This window comes from Eubalaena glacialis, chromosome 8, assembly GCF_028564815.1.
Source record: "Eubalaena glacialis isolate mEubGla1 chromosome 8, mEubGla1.1.hap2.+ XY, whole genome shotgun sequence".
Lineage (NCBI taxonomy): Eukaryota > Metazoa > Chordata > Mammalia > Artiodactyla > Balaenidae > Eubalaena > Eubalaena glacialis.
The window spans coordinates 53,793,134-53,813,559 of record NC_083723.1 but is presented as its reverse complement, the minus strand read 5'-3'; positions in this window follow the sequence as shown (position 1 = coordinate 53,813,559).

Here is a 20,426-nt window from a genome sequence, read left to right as displayed (position 1 = left end):
ATTTTCTGTACTTTGCGTATTAAGAAAAGGAGTTTTCAGCTTAATTATTCTCCTCTAATGACAAGCTTATTAAAATAACTATTTAATACACATTTCAGGACAGTGAGGTAATGATAAACAGGGATAGTTTGTTTAGTTTTCTAGCTGAAGTCCCACTTTTCTGTGTCAGACATTCCATAACAATTTCTAAAATAAATTATTTTTAATAATGTATCCCAACAGTATTTGTGTAAATTATCGCTGCACATGCTGTTGTAGAAAAGCTGGGCTCTACATTTGCATTGTATTATTTATGCACTTAGATGTAATACATCGTAACAATTCATATCTATTATAGATTTAGTAAGATGTGAAGGCATAAGTGGATTTAATCAGACATGTAATTATTTTTATGCCTCCAACTCAAAAATATGCATAAATGAATTTATGGTTATTTGGCAATCAGTGAAAATGGTCTTTATAAATGTTGAAACAGCTGCTGGCAAATATATTTGCAAAAGAAGGAAAACGGCACTTATCTTCTTGTCGGGTAAATGATAAAGGAATTATTGTTAGCTGTATGCAGTACCCTAGGTGTTAAATATTTGCCTCATCATCCTTAATATCACATAAACATACATTGAACAGAAGAAAACCTTCCATTTCTTTCCTTCTGTAATAATGGAGCACATTTTTTCATAAGAGGATTTTTAGAACACATCTGTATCCTAAAAAGCTTTTTTTCTAAGTCTGAGCCGTTTCTGTCATGCTGTTTGACTTTTACATTCCCATTTATTCTATTTTTTGTGGTATCATTCCAGTTCTTAGGATAGAATACTCTCATTTAAAATAGTGGGGCATGATAATGCACACACTTCTGTCAAATATGTTGATTTCTGGTGTCTATTAGGATTTCTCACTGTTGCTTTTACAATGGCTTTAAGACATTTGTAAAACTTCTCTGCCTCAGAGAGTAAAATGCAATCCTTGTACTACCAGGTTATGATTACATCGTTGTGTTGAAATGTCTAATAAATTACATATCAGTAAATGTAGATCTTGGACAAATACCCCAAGAAAATCTAATTTTCCTGAAGTGCATCTTTTTTCATTCTTTCAAGTTTTCAGTTTAAATTTAGTGCCTTTGACTGGTGAAAAATTAATAGTCCCAGCACCTGAAATTTTCTCTGTAACCTGTAGCAGAGAAAAAGTCTAGACCTCTCCAATGTGTCAATTATGACCCTGATAGATTACCATATGAGGAATTATTTCATTTTTCTTGGATCAAATATAAAACAGCTATAATATATTTAAGTTGTACTGAAGTGGGCACACTGAAGACACTCCTGCACACAGCGCGAGGGCAGGCAACATAAATAAAGCTGTCACTCCCTCTACAAGGTGAGCTTGGATTTGAGCATGCATCTGGGTTTTGTGCAAATGATGATTTCCAATGCTAACCATTTGGGTGATACTCAAATAGTAACATACCACTGACTTAAAAGTCACTTGCATCCGACTTTTGTAAATCACGGGGTTCTCTTTCACTCAGGTGTGTTGTTTCAGTGATCAGTAGCGTTTCCAATAAATTATACACTGACCAGTTGGAAGAGCTTTTGCCTGTTTTTGGAGCAAACTCCGTGCAAACCTCGTCTGTCAGATGCTGCACTCCCAGCTCTCAGCCCCCTCGCCGAGTTTGCTGAGTTCCTTGGCAAACGACAGAGTGCCCTCTGTTGATGGAAAAAGGAATGCTCAGCGCAGGACACATGGAGAAGCTTTCCGATAAGAAGTTGCAAAGCTGCAATTAGCCGGTAAACATTTGTGACCGAAAAACCACATTTTAAACTCTAAAAATATTGATTTAATGGACACTGACAGAGTACAAACTGTTGCAAATTCAGAGAGTTCAGAGGCAGTTGTAGGATTATATCTATTTACACACACACGCGCGCGCGCGCGCGCGCACACACACACACACACACTGCTAATTTTTCAGTTCCTACATACCTGGAAATGCTAGGTAGGATGACTTCTTTTTATTCTGTGTAGATATTGATTTACCTACACACGCTTGTGTTTCCATTCAAATATTTCTGAAGCTGAATTGGAAACTTGGCATGAATAATAATGCTAAATGCTCAGGATCTATAATTTAAATAATTTTTAAAGTGAACAACTATAACAAATAACTCCAATGAACAGGGAGATTTCTAATTCCCTCAGGCTCAAGGAGGGACGGGGGTGTTTAGACAGAAAGCAAAACTGCGGAGAGCAGCCTCTAGTGCTCTCCCTGCAGGGCGAGAAAATTGGATAACCTGGTTTGCTGTTATGGCTCTCAAGCGAAGTTCTAGTGAGCCCTTATAAAACAGTAAACTTTATAGCAATTTTAAAGCAGTCCTTCACTGATGGATACTCACCTCTTCGTTTCTATATTTCCATTTACTTTGTATTGGAAGGTTGGGCGGGATGGAATCAAATCTCACAGAAGTGACAGCTTTCCATTTTAAAGCCATTTCATCTGTTAATTAGTTTAAAAGCAAACATGAAAAATATTAACTTACACCAAAATACTTAAGGAAACATTTTAAATTGTGTGACTTTCTTGCCTGTTTTGGAGAAAGACACTGAAGTTGCTATTGCATGCTTCAAATGTCTTCTGCCTGAGAGATTGAATTTGGGGGATCTTTGTGTATTTTAGATACTCCCCTAGCTGCTCTTGTACTCAAACCTGAGTATCTGCAACCACAAAATAAACCTAATGTAAGAATTTGATTGCAATCTTCAATTCCACTGTTACAAAAGGAGAGTTTTCTTTCTTTTCTGAGGTTCCATTTGCAAATGCTAAATGAAATTGAGAGTTAATAAATTAATCTTTATGCCGTTGCCAAAAGACAGTGCTACCAAGAAAAGGAGGGGAGATGTTAAATTGGATTTTCCAGATATGTTATCAGTATTGATGAAATTGATCAGATAAATTACTCAGTACTCATGTTCCTTACAGAGAGGCTAAGAGGTTGTTTTTTTGTTTTGTTTCATGTTTAAGTTTGCTGATCCTTGACTTCTGTATACCCACTCTTTATCTATTTGAAATAACCTTGCTAATGTGAATTCAAATACTTTTCACAAGATTTGTTTGCATAAGTAAGGGACGTATGCCGAGGAAATAATTTAAAACATGAGTTGAAATTCTCAGTTAGTGACCATGGTCTGACGAATGGGCTTGGTGATGCCTCAGAGGTTGACATACACAGTCCAAATAGCTGGATGAAAATTTAAAATTCAGTTCGTTGGCATGGCTGAGATTGCATCTCACTAGAACCTCTGTATTAGGAGGAATTGCAAACAGAGGAGAATGAGATCCTGTTGTATCACAAGATTGACAGTGCACTGGAGTTTGTTAAGATTCCAAAGTGTTTTATCAATAGTCCCTAAACGTGCTTCCTACTTATACCCATCTTAGCTCTTGTACTTTGACGTGGTATTTTTTAGCTTTTTTTTTTTTCCCAAAGCAATATAATGTGGGTTTTTTTGGGGGGTGGCTCAAGAATATAATTATCTCATTTGTTTCTTTTTTTCAAACAATAAAATTAACACGCAAACAGGGCCAGAGAACAGAACCTAAGTGTGGTAAACACTATTTTTTTTGTTGCTTAGCAATGGAAAAAAAACACAATTATCAAAATGGAGATATATAAAAAATGAAAATAAAGTTCCCCAAATTTTTTGCTTTGCTTCCATCCTTTAATTGAAGCTTGAAACTAAAAAAAATTTACACTTAAAGGAAAACCAGGTTTTAAAAATTAGAAATTAGCTAAACTCGTCATAATTTGCTTTTACATTTTGTAAATAGTATTTAACTTTTTAAAGTTTTCTCCTTTTCCCAAATAATTTTGTTATTTACAGGAATTGAATTGTAAAATAATCTCATGGCACTTAACAATATTTATAAAGCAAAGTTAAAGAGGTGCTAAATATTTTAGAAACAGCCCACCAGAGGGCAGTCAGCTTTTAGTGTAACAGATTTGAAATAGATTAATTTATTGCTATGGTTTAATTTTAAGTAAAATATCTATTTAAATTACATTTCTTTTTGCATCTACAAGTTGAACAAAATAAAAGGCGTGACTTCAGATTGAGAAGGTTAAGGCTTCAAACATTTTGAGGAAAAACTATTAAAGGGCGAATAATTCTAACTGCTGCCCTTTGTGCACCCTCACACACAATTCTTCCATTGTGATATTTATATTTGGTTATAAAGTAAGATTTGTTTTGATTTGAGATGCCTTGGGACATTAATATTTTTTAATCAATACAGACTTTAGGACAAGCTCTTATTGAGAGAGACAAAGACAGAGACAAACTGCGAGGGAGCGGGCAGAGAGGGAGGAAGGGAAGGAGGTCAAGAGAAGAGAGGTTTAGTTTTCTTGTTCACCTCTGTCTCTTATTCATTCCAAATGCATCTAGTATGGTTTTAATGGTGAACAGTGTGCCTAATAATATGTATTGTACAGATTATACAGAGGAAATTCTGGACCCTGTGGTTGGAGATTAGAGAATCAATCCATGGTTTGTTTCTTCATGCAGATACCATGGGTGTGGGCACTAAACGTCCTCTCGTTATCTTAATAGTTAGAGATAATATTATCCCTTTTGAAGAGGAGTTTAAAAACACTGAGATTCTTGTACATACAGTTTGTTTAAAATAAGGAAGAGCCATTAAGGTTTGGCTAATATTTTGTCATTGTTGTCATTGTTATTTGCAAAACTCTGGTTGTCACAATTCTAAGCCCTAGAAGCAAAATGTTCCCTCTAAAGCCTGCGAAAGAGACCATGAGTAATAACAATTCCTTATGAGGGCTTGGGTGCTTTTAGATGTTCGCTTGCTTGCTTTTGTATAATAATTCTACAAGATATTGAGACCCTGGTTAAATGACTTGGCTAAGATAACAGAACTGAGACTTAGATCTCATCATCTTCTTCACTAACTTGCCTTGGAATTCAGAAACCCAAGAAAGAAGCTAGAGTTGTGGGGTGTTTTCCCCCAGGGTTTTTTATTTACTTTTATTGTTTTTGTCAAAATGGAAACCAAATTTTTGTGATTATAAAAATCACCTATGTTTACTAGAAAATAATGATCTCACAATCACAGAGATTAACACTCTTAACATTATGATGTATATGCTTCCAGATATTTCCTCTGCATATGTACATATTTACAAAAATGGAATCAGAGTGCACACCCTGTTCTTCTATTCACATGTCAATATATCATGGACACCTTTTCACATCATGTAGATAATAAAAGCTAACATCTACTGAGTGCACACCACGTGCTGGACACCCTTCTAAGCATCTTACATGAGTTATTGCGTTAATTCTCACATATCCCTAGGAAGTAGGTAATATTATTGCCCTCATTTTGTAGAAGATGGAAGAGACTAATTACTGAGTGACGCGCAAAGCTTGACCCTTTGGCTTTTTAAGGGCTTTAAAGTATTCTGCTGTATGAACCATTTAACTGTTCTCCATTGGTGGGCAGCTCCAAGTTTCTGAAAAGCAGAATTTCCAGAAAGGGGAATTCTAGTATCCAAACTAGTACACTCTGACCTATACAGGTAGACCCTAAACCATTCTCAAGTTTTTTTTAATCCCACTATCTTCTTAGAACTTCCTTTTTCCTCTCCACTTATTCCCGAAAAATGACTCAGATCCATTTTTCAGGGCTTCCGAACCTACCTCTTATCACTGCCACTGACAGACAGTAGCTCCAGCTCAGGGGTGAGATGCCCAGAGTTTGAACCTTGACTATGCTGTTTAGCAACAGGGTGACCTTAAGTATTACTTAATCTCCCCAAGCTACATTTTTCTTATCAGCAAAGTGAGGAAAACTACCTACTTCACAGAACTCTTTGGGAAATGGCATATGCAAACTGCCTGGCCAGTAGTAAGTTTTCGATGAACGTGGGAGAGAAATGCCCCCTAACTGCTTGATTGGGAACCTCAAGGTGAAAGAGAGAGAGAACAGTGCATCCTACATTGTTATAAAGACAAACTCCCATCTCAATATTAGACTTCTGTGTCTAAGGACTCCGAGAATTCCAAGTTACAGGCTCCTTATCTTGAGCCACACGTGAAGGAAACTTGAAGTGAATCCCCTTCTTGAGTATTTTTGAATAGAAATTTTTAGGTGAAGCAAATTTGAAAGAAGCCCAAACAAAAATTTCTTGGAGAGATTTTTTTTTTTTTCTGCCATCCAATTCAATAAAGCTGTGGGAGAAAGAGGGCTGAAGGAGGGCAAAGTAAACTATAAATCCCTTTCCTGACATCCTTCTTCTTGGAGTGTCTATAAATACTAAATTATGAAGATTTGAAATATGTACTGAAGACTCACGCTCCATCACCTATGCTCCAGGACTGTTTAATTAGAGCCCATACCAAGATGATAATTCCAAGTCCGTTCCTCAAAATGATTTCTGTTTCAAACATAAGCCTCCACCATTAGTTGGCCCAGCTCAGTGAATGTCAGAACTTGAGATGATGCGTTCCCAAGCCCACTGTTAGCAGGTAGAGCCAGAGCTGTTAACTAAAACATTAGTGTCGTTCTTCTGAGCATTTAGGCTGTGGAATTGCTCCTGATGTGCACAGGGCTCTTCATTAATTGCAGTTGCCCCACAGTGAGACCGAGTGTGACCCACTCTCAGAGACAAAGGTGCTGATGAGAACTTGCCCAAATTGCACAGAATGGCGGAAATCCACATAGCACCTGGTCTGAGGCTTGGCCGTGAATACCAATGGGTAAGCCACGTCTATCATGGACATTTTCCATTTATTTGTAGGAGAAATCCCTGAGCCCACACCAAAAATAGTACTTGATTAATAGGCACCCTTTGGGATAAAAAAAAAATGAATTCAGCAGCAAGGTTTCTCTGGATGCATCTCCAGCTCCTGCCGTCCTTAGTCAGGAACATGGTCAATAGAACAAACCTTAGTGAAGAAGTTAATCCCTAGGAGCCTGGATAGCCTGAGTTCTCACAAACCTCGTCTCATGCACTTTTCACAATAATCCTCATAATCTGGCATTTTACTGATGAGGCAGTTGAAATACAGGTTATGACATGTGACCAAGCTTTAAAAGTCAGCTCATATGGTATTATAACTCTGAGTGACAGAGTCGATGCTCAGATTCAGGTCTTTTGACTCTAAGCTCTGTACTTTTTCAATAATTCTGCAGCTGCTTTCCCCCATGGATTTTCCAAAAGCTACCAATTAATGAAGTCCTCATAGGGCCCTGGGTAAGGCAAGGGACTTCAGTATTAAGAGCCTGCTGGTTTCTCCTCCACTGGGGATGATCAAAGGTACTAAAATACACATCAAAACTAGTATGTATGAGTCTTATTTTTACTGCCTGTATTTCAGAAAGTGATGAATATCAATCCAGCTGCTGACATGTAGGACTGAAAAAATCCTGAAGTAATCTCATGGGCCCCTTTCTGTCTTTTTTTGTCAATACAGCAACCCCTGGATTTACATAGGAAATGTTCAAAAGGCCCCAGGATCACTATCAAGAACTGCATCCAATTACTAACCTATTAGGTAAAACTGTTGTTCTAACTAGCTCTGAGTGTAAGCCGAAGAAAAGCCACAGGAGAAATGCCTAGAAGGTTTTCCACCTTGGTACTGTGGTCGCTAAGCAGATGTGCTTCCTCTTCTAATCTTTCAGCATTTAAATTTTACTCTGTCTTCAGAGAGATGGTTAATTTTCCTGTGCTTCGTTTTCAAGTTTCTAGAGCTCAGTGGCTGTCTCTCTTTAAGGCATGATGAAGCAGAGTTTTTCCCACAGAGTGTCGATCAGGATAGGCTAGTATCAATACCAGACAATCCCCAAATCTCAACGACCTCACAAGACAGCGGTTCATTGCTCACTCACATGACATGTCCATCTCCATTTGTCTAGGGACTCTGCTCTGTGTGGTGCTCATGCGAGACCTGGCTGACAGAAAAGCCACTATCTGGAACATTCTGGTCACTGTGTCTGAGGGAAGGCAAGCTCTGCAGGGGCTCCCAGCAGCAATACTGCAGTCTGGAAGTGACTGTTCCTTCTTGCATCTCTTTCATATGAACAGGTAAGGCCTTATCCTACCCAGACAAGAGGGCCAGAAAGCGTGGTCCCAGTGGAGCAGAAAGCTGGAGAGAGTCAACACGCGTTACTCATTGCTGGTGCTACCCAGAAAGTCTTTGCGTTTTAGAAACAAAAAAAGTCTCTTTTCAAGATTTTATGTTCTTCAGACTCTTGTCTTTTGCACATTCCTCTTCACTCGAGAACCATTTAAAATATTATAAGATGTATACGTGAAAGGAAATTTGGGAAATAGGGACACAGATTTTGAGATGTCCGTTTTCTACCACCCATTCCGAACATAGCATCCTAACCTTTATTCTTTCATCCCTGTATTTAGTCTTGCAGAGAAGTACTGAGCGTCAGGCAGGCAATGGGGAGCCAGCACACAGCCTGACAGTGTGTTGGGTGACAACCCTGCAGGTCACCACTACACAGTGTGACAGGAGGATAAGGTGCCAGAAACCTCAGAATCACACCCAACCCAGCTGGGGCGTCCAGGGAGGCTTCCTGGAGGATGTTACATCTAGGCTACAATAGGAAGGAGGACATAATACACTTGGTGCATTTCCTTTCCATCTTCTCTCCCAAGCCTGGTTTGTTATTTTTACAATTGTGAGAACACTCTTTAGCCAAGTTTGCGTACTGCTGTTAGGTAAGGAAATTATGGTATGCCAACTCAATAGAATATGTAGCCATCAAAGTGACAATTATTGCCTCTTTCTTATTATTAAATAAATGGACTAGATCTAGAAGACAACATGAAAAATGGAGACGCTTGAGACTTAAGTGTGGGATTGTGGGTAGTTTTATTGTTAAGAATTTTTAGCATGACTGTAGTGTTTGCATGTTACAGTTAGAATGTAAGGCGATACATGTACACACACACACACACACACACACACACTCACAGGACAGTCCTTTAAGTGTGGCCTCAGTGTCCCTGCCAGAGAAGAATTCTGAATCTATTTAGCTTAGCCGTTTTTATACTTTTAATTTTGTGCCTTAATTTCTACATCTGTTAAATGAATGATTTTCTGTGAATCATCCATGGTGCAAAGATTAAGATTTGAAACCTGGTTTTACCTATCTTCTAAATGCTGATGACTACATATTTATAAATCTAGCTTTAGATGCAGATATATCCAACCCCCTACTCAACATCTCTGCTTAAATGTCTAATAGAAATTTTGAGCTCAGCAAGTCCAAAATGGGAGTCCAGCTTTCCACTCGCCTCCAAGCCTGTTCTACCTGCCGCCCTCCCCATCCCAGTGGGTGCCAACTCTACCCGTCCATCCACTCAGGTCAAAACTCTTGATATAATCCTCCTTGACTCTTCTCTCTCAAAACCCTCATCCAGTAGGTTAGGAAATCCTATTGGCTCTACTTTCAAAATAAACCCAAACCTCTGACCACCTTTCTCACTTGCCTTGCTGCCCCAGGTCAGAACCACTGTCTCCTTGGACTAGATGCTGAAATAACTTCCTAATGGATCTCACTGTTCATACCCTTGCTCCCCGCAGACTATTCTCAGCACCACAACCAGAATCATCTCTGATAAAATCTGTTGCATGATGTCAAGTTTCTGCGCAAAGCCTTCCGATGACCCCAATGAAAGCCGGCGTCCTTACAGTAATTCTAAATGACCCTGCAATTACCTTTCTGGCTTCTCTCCCTCCTCTCATCCCTCATTCTGTCCCAGCCACAGTGGTCTCTCTGCTATCCCTTGAACAAACCAGCATAATTCTGCCTTAGGATATTGGCTTTAGCTTTTCCTCTTTCTGGAACCCTCTTTCTCCTAAATATCTGCTTGGCTCACTCCTAGGTTTTTGTCAAGTCTCTCCTCAAATCTCACCCCAGTGAGGCCTCTATTGACCCTTTTTTTTTTTTACACTTTCTTCTGCACTCCTTCCTGCCCTAGCACCCCTGTAACATTTCACATATAGAATCAAACATACCGCAGAATTCACTTGTACATTTCCTGTTTATTGTCTGCTGGCATATCAGCTTCTCTGGGATGGGGATCTCTGTTTCATTCATGAATTACCTCAAACATGTAGAGCACATAGTAGGTGTCCAATAAGGGCTGTGAAGAAATGAATTAAAGGGAAGAGAGAATCTACACCTTTTCTACAAAAGATTTCTACAGGCAAATCTTCAAATTAAGATGCTGAAAAAAGATTTATTTTAAAAGTATCTTTCTAAGAGGGAAAGCCAGAAAGGCCAAGCAAACGACACAAAACTAGGTCTTTAGATTGTTAACTTTTTAACTGAGAGATATCCACATTGCAACAGTTTACTTCCAATAAAACGACAGCATATGAACAAAATTCATAAATGCAGAATTTTATGGTGCTGATACAAAAAAACATATGTTAACTAAGATCAAACTTGTACTTTTATTTCTCAGTATTTTATTGCCTTAGCCAGGATGTCAACTGACTACATAAATTTCAAACATTAAGAGGTACAAATCAATTCACTAAAATATCTGTCAACTCACTAAAATATCTGCATTTATCAAATTTGATGTATTGCAACCTACAGGGAAAAAATATTTGTGGCAGAAACTCAAAAATAATTGAATAACCATAATGTTAAAAAGCATGAATTTGAGTTATTACTTAAGCTTAAATGAAGAGAAAAAGAGTTAGGAAGACAAAGTTCCTCTTGCACTTTCACACTGCTGTTTATTATAAATTTTCTACATGTTATAGAGACATTAAACTGTGTATTACTTATGAAAGAGTTTTAATCTAATTGGACACATTCAAGTTATATTAAAAATATGTTTCAGTCTATTCTAATTGCTTTAAAGAATAGTTGTAAATTTAGCACACAATAGTCATCAATTTTTTTAAAAAATTCTTTTAAATTTTGACTCAAAAAAGATAATTCAACTACTTTGAATAAGGCTCTTTAGCCAAGAGCCAACATCTTGTGTAAGGGTGAAACACCATAGACATCTCCATTAAAATTTAAAAAAAAAAAAAGTCTCATCTCATATATTAGATAACATGTTCTGAATATTCTGGCCAATTCATAAGATATAAAATATAGATATAAAAGACATAACTTTTAGAAGGAAAAGAGGAATTTTTATGAAAAATGTTATGATTTATTAAAAACAAAGCAAAACTTACCCCATGAAACAACTGTAATTATATTTGATATCTCTTAAATGAGGAATGATTATTTTTAATCAATAAAATTATTTACTTAGAAAGCCAGTGAGAAATCTTAGTATCATCAAGAATTTCACTAAAGTTCTGGGAAATATAAAAAATTAATCACTTTTAAATAACTATAAAAATGTTAAAAATATAAAAATCTAACATTATGTTCATGTTTATGGCAATATATAAAGTACACCTAGAATAAATGTAAAAGAAAACATGCAGCTATTGTAAGAAGGAAACTACAAACCTTTTTTTTTTTTTTTTTGAGATTTTAAAAGATTTGCCTGCATGAAAGGCTGAACAACATGAGATATCAATTCATCCCAAATTGATTTATAAGATTAATGTTATTTCAATTGAAATAGTTCCTGTCTTGAACTGGATTGATTGGACTATCTTGGATTTTTCCTGCTCTAGTGGCTTAGAAATTATGTGTATTACTCTGTTCTTCTAGCATTTTTCCTTAAATTTTTAACAAAACAATGTAAACATGTTTGTCTCTCAACATCCAGACTTACTTTATCATCTCTCCCCCAAGAGTAGGTCACTTTAATCCCTCATCTACAATCGCCGACAATTCCCGTGTTCAGTTAAGATCATCTGAAATTTTAGTTCTATGTTATTTTTTCAGAAAGCTTTAAAATTAATTTGCCATAATATTCCTAGCCACTTTATTCAAATTTAGCTATAAATTTTACCACTGCCTTTACTCACCATAGATTCTTGTGAGATACAGCCAGAAATATTATTATTTTTACATGACTATTCACAGACTTCCCCATGGCTCCTGCCCACTCCAACCCCACGCACTCTTAAAAGTATTATTCCATCTTTCCAAATTCATTCCTGATGTGAGTTGATATGAAGTTGACATCAGGATAATGGGTAGGCTGAAAAATAAAGGAGTGCTTGCTTGCTTGCTAATTTATATTGGAGAAGGTGGGGAGTTACTCTAGAAAGAAGGGGGAAAAGAAGTGGACTCGAGAAGAGGGAGGCAGAACAGAAGGTCAGAGTGATGTGATTTAAGAAGGAGTCAACCAGCCCTTGCTGACTGTGAAGATGGATGAAGGGGTCACAAGCCAAGGAATGTGGGCAGCCTCTAGAAGATGGAAAAGAGCCTCTGGTAAAGAACCTCTGGAAAGGAGCAGTCTTGCCAACACTCTGGTCTTAACACAGGGAGACCTGTGTCAGACTTCTGATTTATAAAATTGTAAGATGATAAATTTGTGTTATTTTAGGCCTCTTAGTTTGTGGTAATTTGTTAAAGCGGCAATAAAAACTAATACACTCTCAAGACGCTTTAAAACCTTTACCTTGCTGTGTGTGCTAATCCTAACCTATTATACCATGATTCTTATCCAATCCTAATCAAGCCCCCTAAACTGAAAAACCCCCTTAGAACAGACCCCCCTCCCCCCCCCCAAAAAAAAAAAAAGAAGTGGACTCAAATGGGGGCATGGACATGGTGTGGAAAAGATTTTGGAGAGCTTAGAGAAGAGAGAGATTTTGGATTGGGGGGTTAGCTAGCATATGTGGGAGATACTGAGAAAGAAAAAAAAACAGGGACAGAGGATTTTAAGAAGTTTTGCAGTGCATTAATAAAAGAAACTTCAGAAAAGATTTTAGTTGCTTTTAATTATATCTCCCTATTTGTTTGCTTGCTTGTTTGTTTCATCATTGTATCTTTGAATGTGACTCCTCATTGAGATTGGACCATATGATGCCTCAGCTTGATATGGATTATATCTGTAGACCATTCTTTTCAGAAGTTCAGACCAGAGAGGAAAACCAAACTCCTTTGAAAGGCACCTGAGAAGGTGTCAAAAGCTTCAATTGATGGAGCAGTTACTTATTATAACAAATCACCTTGAAACTTAGTGGCTTAAAGCAACGAACAGTTATTATTTTACATGAGTCTGTGAGTTGGGTGGGAATTTCTTCCAGCCTGGGTGGGCTTGGCTTGGCCTAATTCACATAAGCAGAACAATTCCAGCAGCCTCTGTTTGAGTTATATTTGCTATTGTCACACTGGCCAAACCAAGTCACCTGGCCAAGCCCAGAGTTACTATGGGAAATAGAACCCACATTTTGAAGGGAATTGCTACAAATCACTTTGCAAAGGGTCCTGGATAGAGAGAGGGGAATGATTGAGGGCCATTTGTGTAATCTGCCATTTTTAGTGAGAGAATATGTTAGTGGGACAGTTTAGTTAATTCGAAGGCCTTCATGCTTAAACTAAAAAGCAACTGACCGAAGAGCTAGAACTACCAGCACTGGGTGTGGGTAGAAAAACTCAGGTGGCCCAGGAGATGAGGTTTGGGGAGGTACTGAACGGAGAAGGTGAGGGAGATTTTTTCTCTATATCTTTGTCTTACCTCATTGTGGCAATAAACACTGATCACCTTTATGATTTGTAAAATGGAGTCTACTAAAGCATATCTATTAGTTTCCTAGTGTTTCTGGAACAAATTACCACAAATTTAGTGAGATAAAGCAACACAAACTTATCCTCTTACAATCCTAGAGATCAGGAATCTAAATGATTAGGCAAGACTGTGCTCCTTCTGGAGGCTCCAGGGGAGAATCCATTTCCTTGCCTTTTCCAGCTTCTCGAAGCTGTCCATGTTCTCAGCTCGTGACCCCATATCACTCAACCCTCTGCTTCAGTTCCATCCTCTTCTCTGACTCCATCCTTCCCGCCTTGCTCTTGTCCGGACCCTTGTTGGTTACATTGGGGCCATCAGATAATCCAGGGTGATCTCCTCATCGCAAGATCCTTAACTTAATCACATCGACAAAGTCCCTAAGGTAACATAGTTAGGTGTTGGGGGATTAGGATGTCGACATCTTTGGGGGGCCATGATTCAACCTGCCACAGTGTATTTATTAAATTAATTAATTAATTTTAAAGGTCCTCAGGGAATCTGATATCCAGCTAGGTGAAGGAACCCTTGTCCTAAGATACTTCTCTGATTATAGCCACAATTTTCTCTGCTCAAGTAATTTTTCCATTCAGAAATTGCTAGATGGCTGCAATTTTCCTAGTGAATCCACTAGGAGATGATGCCACAGAGACATAGCCATTGCCATTGTTTGTTTCTGGGGAGTTTATTTCTTACCTCTTCCTACACAACTGTAAGTATCTTCTCAGGGTGTCCATGGTTTTAAGACCTGTCTTCTCAGAAAATCTTCCCACAACCTCTATATTATCAGGCCTAAATGTCCATCCACGTATTACCACAAGAACCTCTAGGAAGCTGTACACTTAGACAAAATAATGTTTAAGTTGGTATTGATGGGGTTTTTGCTCTCCATTAAGGGACTCATTTTGTTGTTTCTTTAGAATAACTGGACTTAACTGAGCTTAACCTCATGAGGGAGATCTTATAGAAACCAGACCGTGTCTATGGCTAGCCCACCTCCTGACACAGGGGTATCTGGTAAAGAGAAATAAACTTCACATTTGGTACACTATTACTATCAAAGCACAACTGCAGTTCCCTTCTGACTGACCAGCAATGCATCACGTAAGTTCTTCCACAAATAGTTGGTGGCACTCTTGTATGCTTACTGACTACATGGCAGTAGCCAAACCCTTTGCATGGAGGAGTCTGACGGTAATATATTCTGGTAAAGTGGACTTGGGGAATTAAGTAGAACAAACATAGGGCTATTGACTCCAAGATTAAGTTGATTGCCTTGAAATTCCATTTTTCTGTTTGCTCATTATTGTCAGCAAGACTGAGACAGATTCACAAACCACTCTGAGAGTGCTAGCCTCCTAAGTGGCAGCCACCACCATCAATGCCCATCTCCTGAGGAAAGTACAAAATTTAAGACTGAGAAGGTAGAGTTTTCCTGGTCTGCAATTCAAGACATTTTAATTGAAAAAATTAAATCTATACAAATTAAGTATTCATATCTCAAGCTGTGATGAAAATCAGCTTTATTACTAGCACTTACTTCCACTGACTTTAAACATAACTTCATATTCGTTCTCCCAGGAAAAAGGGTCTTTCTTGTGTGCTATGATTGTATTTCTTAGGTTTCCAATGTTGACAATGTTAACGAGTTAATAATCAGGGAAAATACACCAGATCTGCTGGTACCTTGATCTTGGACTTCCCAGCCTCCAGAACTGTGAGAAATATTTGTTGTTGAAGCTACCCAGTCTATGGTATTTTGTTACAGCAGCCCAAGCTGACTAAAACAACCCTCACAGTTCTTAGAGTCTTTGCTTTAGATGGCCACTCTGCCTAGAATCATCTCTCTCTGATCTATGCATGGCTGGCTCTTTCTCAGTATTCAGAACTCTGTTTAAGTATCACCTCCTGAGATAGGCCTTTACTGATATCATCCAATGTAGAGGAACTGTCAAGACACACTCTAACTTTCCCTGATTTAACAAACTACTTATTACATATTTACTTTCTGATACTTTCCTTTTTTCAGATGTATACATTTATTTTTATTGTCTTTCATGCCCAATTATAATATAAATCCAAGAGAGCAAGGAGACAGTTTGTATATTTTGTTTAGTACTATGTCTATAATGCCTAGAAAAATGCTCAGAGCATTTGAGCATTCTGGAAACATTTTTTAAATTAATGAAGAAAGCCAGAACATCAGGCCAGCGTCAAAGGTAGCCAGCTATCGCATCCTCTTTTCCACTTCGGAACATATTCTCTAAAGGCATAAGTTGAGGGTTTTACAATAATCCATGGGATCTGAAGTGGAAAGTAATATCTTTTCTTCAATCTTGCATTCACTCTGGTAATAGGATTCTCAATACTGTGTGATTCAGATATCCTCAAGCATTTGAGTTACTGCTTATCTTTGCCTACACAGCATCTAAAATTGCCTCCCCAAATGGCTTAATTGGTTCAAACAAATATAGAGCAGAGTTCCCATACCAGGGTCCAAATCCTGCAGCCAACGACTGCCAGGTACAAACCTCGAGTTGGACCAGCTGGGTCTCTTGTACTTTGCAGCAAGGGAGAAGCTCACCATGGGGACCTGGGAGGCATGTCAGTAAAGCAGTGTTAGAAAGGATTTCTTATGGACTTGAGCTGGTGTTAAGTGATTGGGGGAGAGATCAAGGAAGCAGGGCTTTGCTCTGGGTTGGATGCTCTCAGGAAGTGGGGGTAATTTTATGATTGTACATCTTAATCATAACTAGATTAAGGGAAGACTAGAATGAGGCTAAGGCTGTCATTGTTTCAGAACAGCAGTCACTGCTATCAGCTGGGAGAGGGGACTTTTGGTATTTTGTGGTTTATGCAGTAACCTTATTTTCATCTGGGCTTAGATAAGATTATGAAGTTTGTTTTATTTTGTTCGTTTGGTGTCACTTTATCACAAAGAGTGACTTATCAGATCTAGAGTTCTGGGAGCTTCTGAGAACGCCAGGGCCTAACCATGGATGCCAGGTCAGCTGCTAGCCACACGGAGACCCAGCTGTCAGTGTCAGGCCGGTTCCCCAAGTCAGGGGCTCCTTTTCTTCTTTTCACCAGCTGCCTCAGAAATAATTGCCCCCCACCTCCCCATGTCCAGCTCACACACATGGTTATGTTTCGCTTTTGTCTGATCATAGATCAATCATGTAGCGAGGCAGCTTCCACCCCACAGATGCTGCACAAGCCATTGTTACTTACCCCAGAAAGACCTAAGCCTCTCTCCTCCAAATGTGGCTTTAGGTGTGGTTTTTCCCTGAGGTTTCCTGGACCTCTCCCAACACAGGTATGGAGAAGGTTGGAGTTGCCTTGGGGCAGGAGGGTAAGGGCCTAGGCTCGAGTAGTGACAGTGTGGATGTGGAGAAACTGGGCTCTAGGATGTTAGAGATTAGCACTCATAAGATCATCACAGAAACCGAGGATATGGACATGGCTAGCTTAGGAGACTGGGTACCAGTGATTTTATTAACCAGCATGGAGCTTCCAAGTCCACAGCAGGTTTGGGAGCAGCTGATAATTTCTACTGGGGACATACTCAGTTATAGAAATGGCCTGTAGGCAGTGGAGGGTAGGAAAGGGTTTAGCGCTGGGACTCATCAACAAGGGGGACATAGAAATGAGAAGTGGCTCTGGAACAGACTCAAATAAATAACAGGCATAAAAGAGAAGCAAAGTATGAGGAGTTTATGCAAAATGAAAATCAAAGTTAAGAAAAGGCTAATAAATATGAGCTTAAAAAAAAAATCAAAGGCATCTGAGAAGTCAAAGACTACGAAGACCCAATAAATAGTGGCCATATTTATTCATTTGTTTATTCAAGAAATATTCATTGAGCACTAGGTACCAAGGGCTATTCAGACCCTGGAGGTAAAGTAATGGGGGAAAAAAGAAAGCAGGCAAAAATCCCTGCCCTCACAGAGCTTACATTCCAATGGGGAAAACAAATAGTAAATAAAATAAACAACTAAATTAAATGAGATGAGAAGGTAATAAGTATTTTGAAGAAAACTAAAATAGAGAAGGAGAATGGTTGGAGCTAGAGGTATGGGAGGGACGTTTTCAGTTTTAAGTAGGGTGTTCCTCAACTATTAAGTAGGCTTTGAAGAAAGATTTAAAGTGAGTGAGGGATTGAGTGATGCAATTATCTGGTCAGATCATTCTGGAAAGCTGATCTCACTGCTGATATTAGCTAGACCAACAAGAGAAGGTTAGCCTTGCCCGGTGCCTTACATATAGCAGGTACTCTATGTAGATATTCAAACGATATATAAACATGACAAAAGATTGATTTGGAAAAAAATTTAAATATTTAGTAATATCTTCTTGATAGAATGCATATTTAAGGGCTGCAACTGAACAATTTAAAAGATCTTTAAGGGACTTCCCTGGTGGTCCAGTGGTTAAGACTCCATGCTTCCACTGCAAAGATTTTTAAGAGATCTTTTATTTCCTTTCTTCTTTTTGAGAGTAGGTATCAGAGAGATACCTCATGTGTTAGGTATTTGAAGGATTAGAATGTGGGTGCTTGGTTCAATCAGCTTGGGTTTTTGGGGTGGTGATATTTTGTTCTCTTTTGCTTCAGTCCATTGTTTCATCAAAAAGAACTCATAAACATTACAGTCTTATTCTGACTGACAAATATGCAGAGATTTCTTATGGCTAAGGTATCTAATATAAAACAGGTCTGTATACACAGGTACATACGCAGTTTATAACAAGACTGTGTTAAAAGTTAAATGTGTCTTGATTTTTGAGAATTGAAATATTTGCTTTTCTGCCAGTGCCATGGAGAGTTCATAAATGATGGAAGTACTTTGGCTTTCAGAGAGATGCTATTTCTTTGCAATGCTATCTCTTTGGGGAACAAATATGAAAAATAAAACGTGTCATTTTACATGATACAGAGTCTTTTTATTGTCACTTTCCTGGCTTTAAAAACGAATGGGACAAGTCATAAAAAGACATATTGTAGGTGCAGGTTCTGCCTTAAATTTAGATATTCTAATGGAGTGTACAATTCAGTGAGTCTTTTCTGTGTCACTTATTTTTCCCATTCCTTATCCATGGGCAGAGTGACCTGGTAATAAAGCACTGAACTGTGAATAGGATGATTTATTTTTGGCTGACAGCCTTTCTCAGCTTGTAGCTCTTGGAGATGATGATTTTCCACAGGAGTGTTGTTAAAATACATCAGACTGAGCTCTGGGAATTTAATAGAAGTGACTGAGTACACAAATGGCTTTAAGGACCATTTGCCAAATTTTCAGAGATTGCAATCATAATGATCAATTATTTATTTATATATATATTAATATATGTACATAATTGATCTATAATATTGCAGACTTAGAAACTGATACTTAAAAAAAAGTTAATGGAACCACACTGGGACTGCTCCATACCAGTTAGGATGGCTATAATAAAAAAGACAAACAGTAACAAGTCTTGGTGAGGATGTGGAGAAATTGGAGCCCTTGTACATTGCAGCTGAGAATGTAAAATGGTACACTGTAAAAAAAACAGTCTGACAGTTCCTCAAAAAGTTAAACATAGTGTTACTATATGACCCAGCAATTCCTTGCCTATGTATAACCCCCAAAGATTTGAGAACATGTATCCATGCAAAACTCATATACAAACGTTCATAACATTATTCATTATTCAGCATTGTTCATAATAGCTCCAAAGTAGAAACCACTCAAATGTCTAACTTATGAATGGATAAATAAAATGTGGTATATACATACAATTGAATAATACTCAACCACAAAAAGGAATGAAGTGCCGATACATGCTATACCGTGGATGAACCTTAAAAGCGTGCTGAGTGAGAGAAGACAGACACAAAAGGCCAGATATTATATGACTCCATTTATATGAAATGTCCGGAATAAGGAAATCCTTAAAGATGAAAAATATATGTTAATGTTTGCCTGGCACTGGGGAGTTTGTGGGTAAATGGGAAGTGACTGCCAATGGGTATGGCATGTTCCTTTTAACGGTGATAAAAATGTACTGAAATTACATAGTGGTGATGGTTGCACAATTTTGTGAATATACTAAAAAAAAAGCATTGGATTGTACATTTCAAAGGATGAATTTTATGGTATGTGATAAAAATGTTTTAAATCAAGGACTTGACATTTGATTGAATATCAGATGATATAAGGGGATAATTGTCAATTTTTGATATGATAACAATACTGTGGTAATGTTTTTAAAACAGGTCTTATGAAGATACCTTACTTATGAGTAAATTTTTAAAAAATTAATTGCAAGCCCCTATTGTTAAGGTAGTACCCTGTTGCTGGACTTCCATCATATGGACGTGGTGGTCATGGACTCCAAATCCCAGCTTAGTATGCTGTGATCTTGAGAAAATGACTTAGCTGCTGCAAGACTTAGTTTTCTCTTCTATAAAGCAAAGATTGTTATTGGGATTGAAAACTCCCAGGGCAGTTGTGAAAGCCAGTGGTCAATTGAGAGATGGTAGTTTTTGTTGTTGCCAGGGCAGGGGGTTGGAGGAGGTGGTGGTTAACTTTATAACACTGATTCTAACACATTTTTTCCCATTTTAGCAACGCTGAAATTAGGATGCATCTACTAATCAATGGCATATCATAGCTTAATTGGAAATATTTTTCTTTCTTAGTGCTACATAAAATAAAGAAGCATTTTACATTCAAATAGCTACTTAGA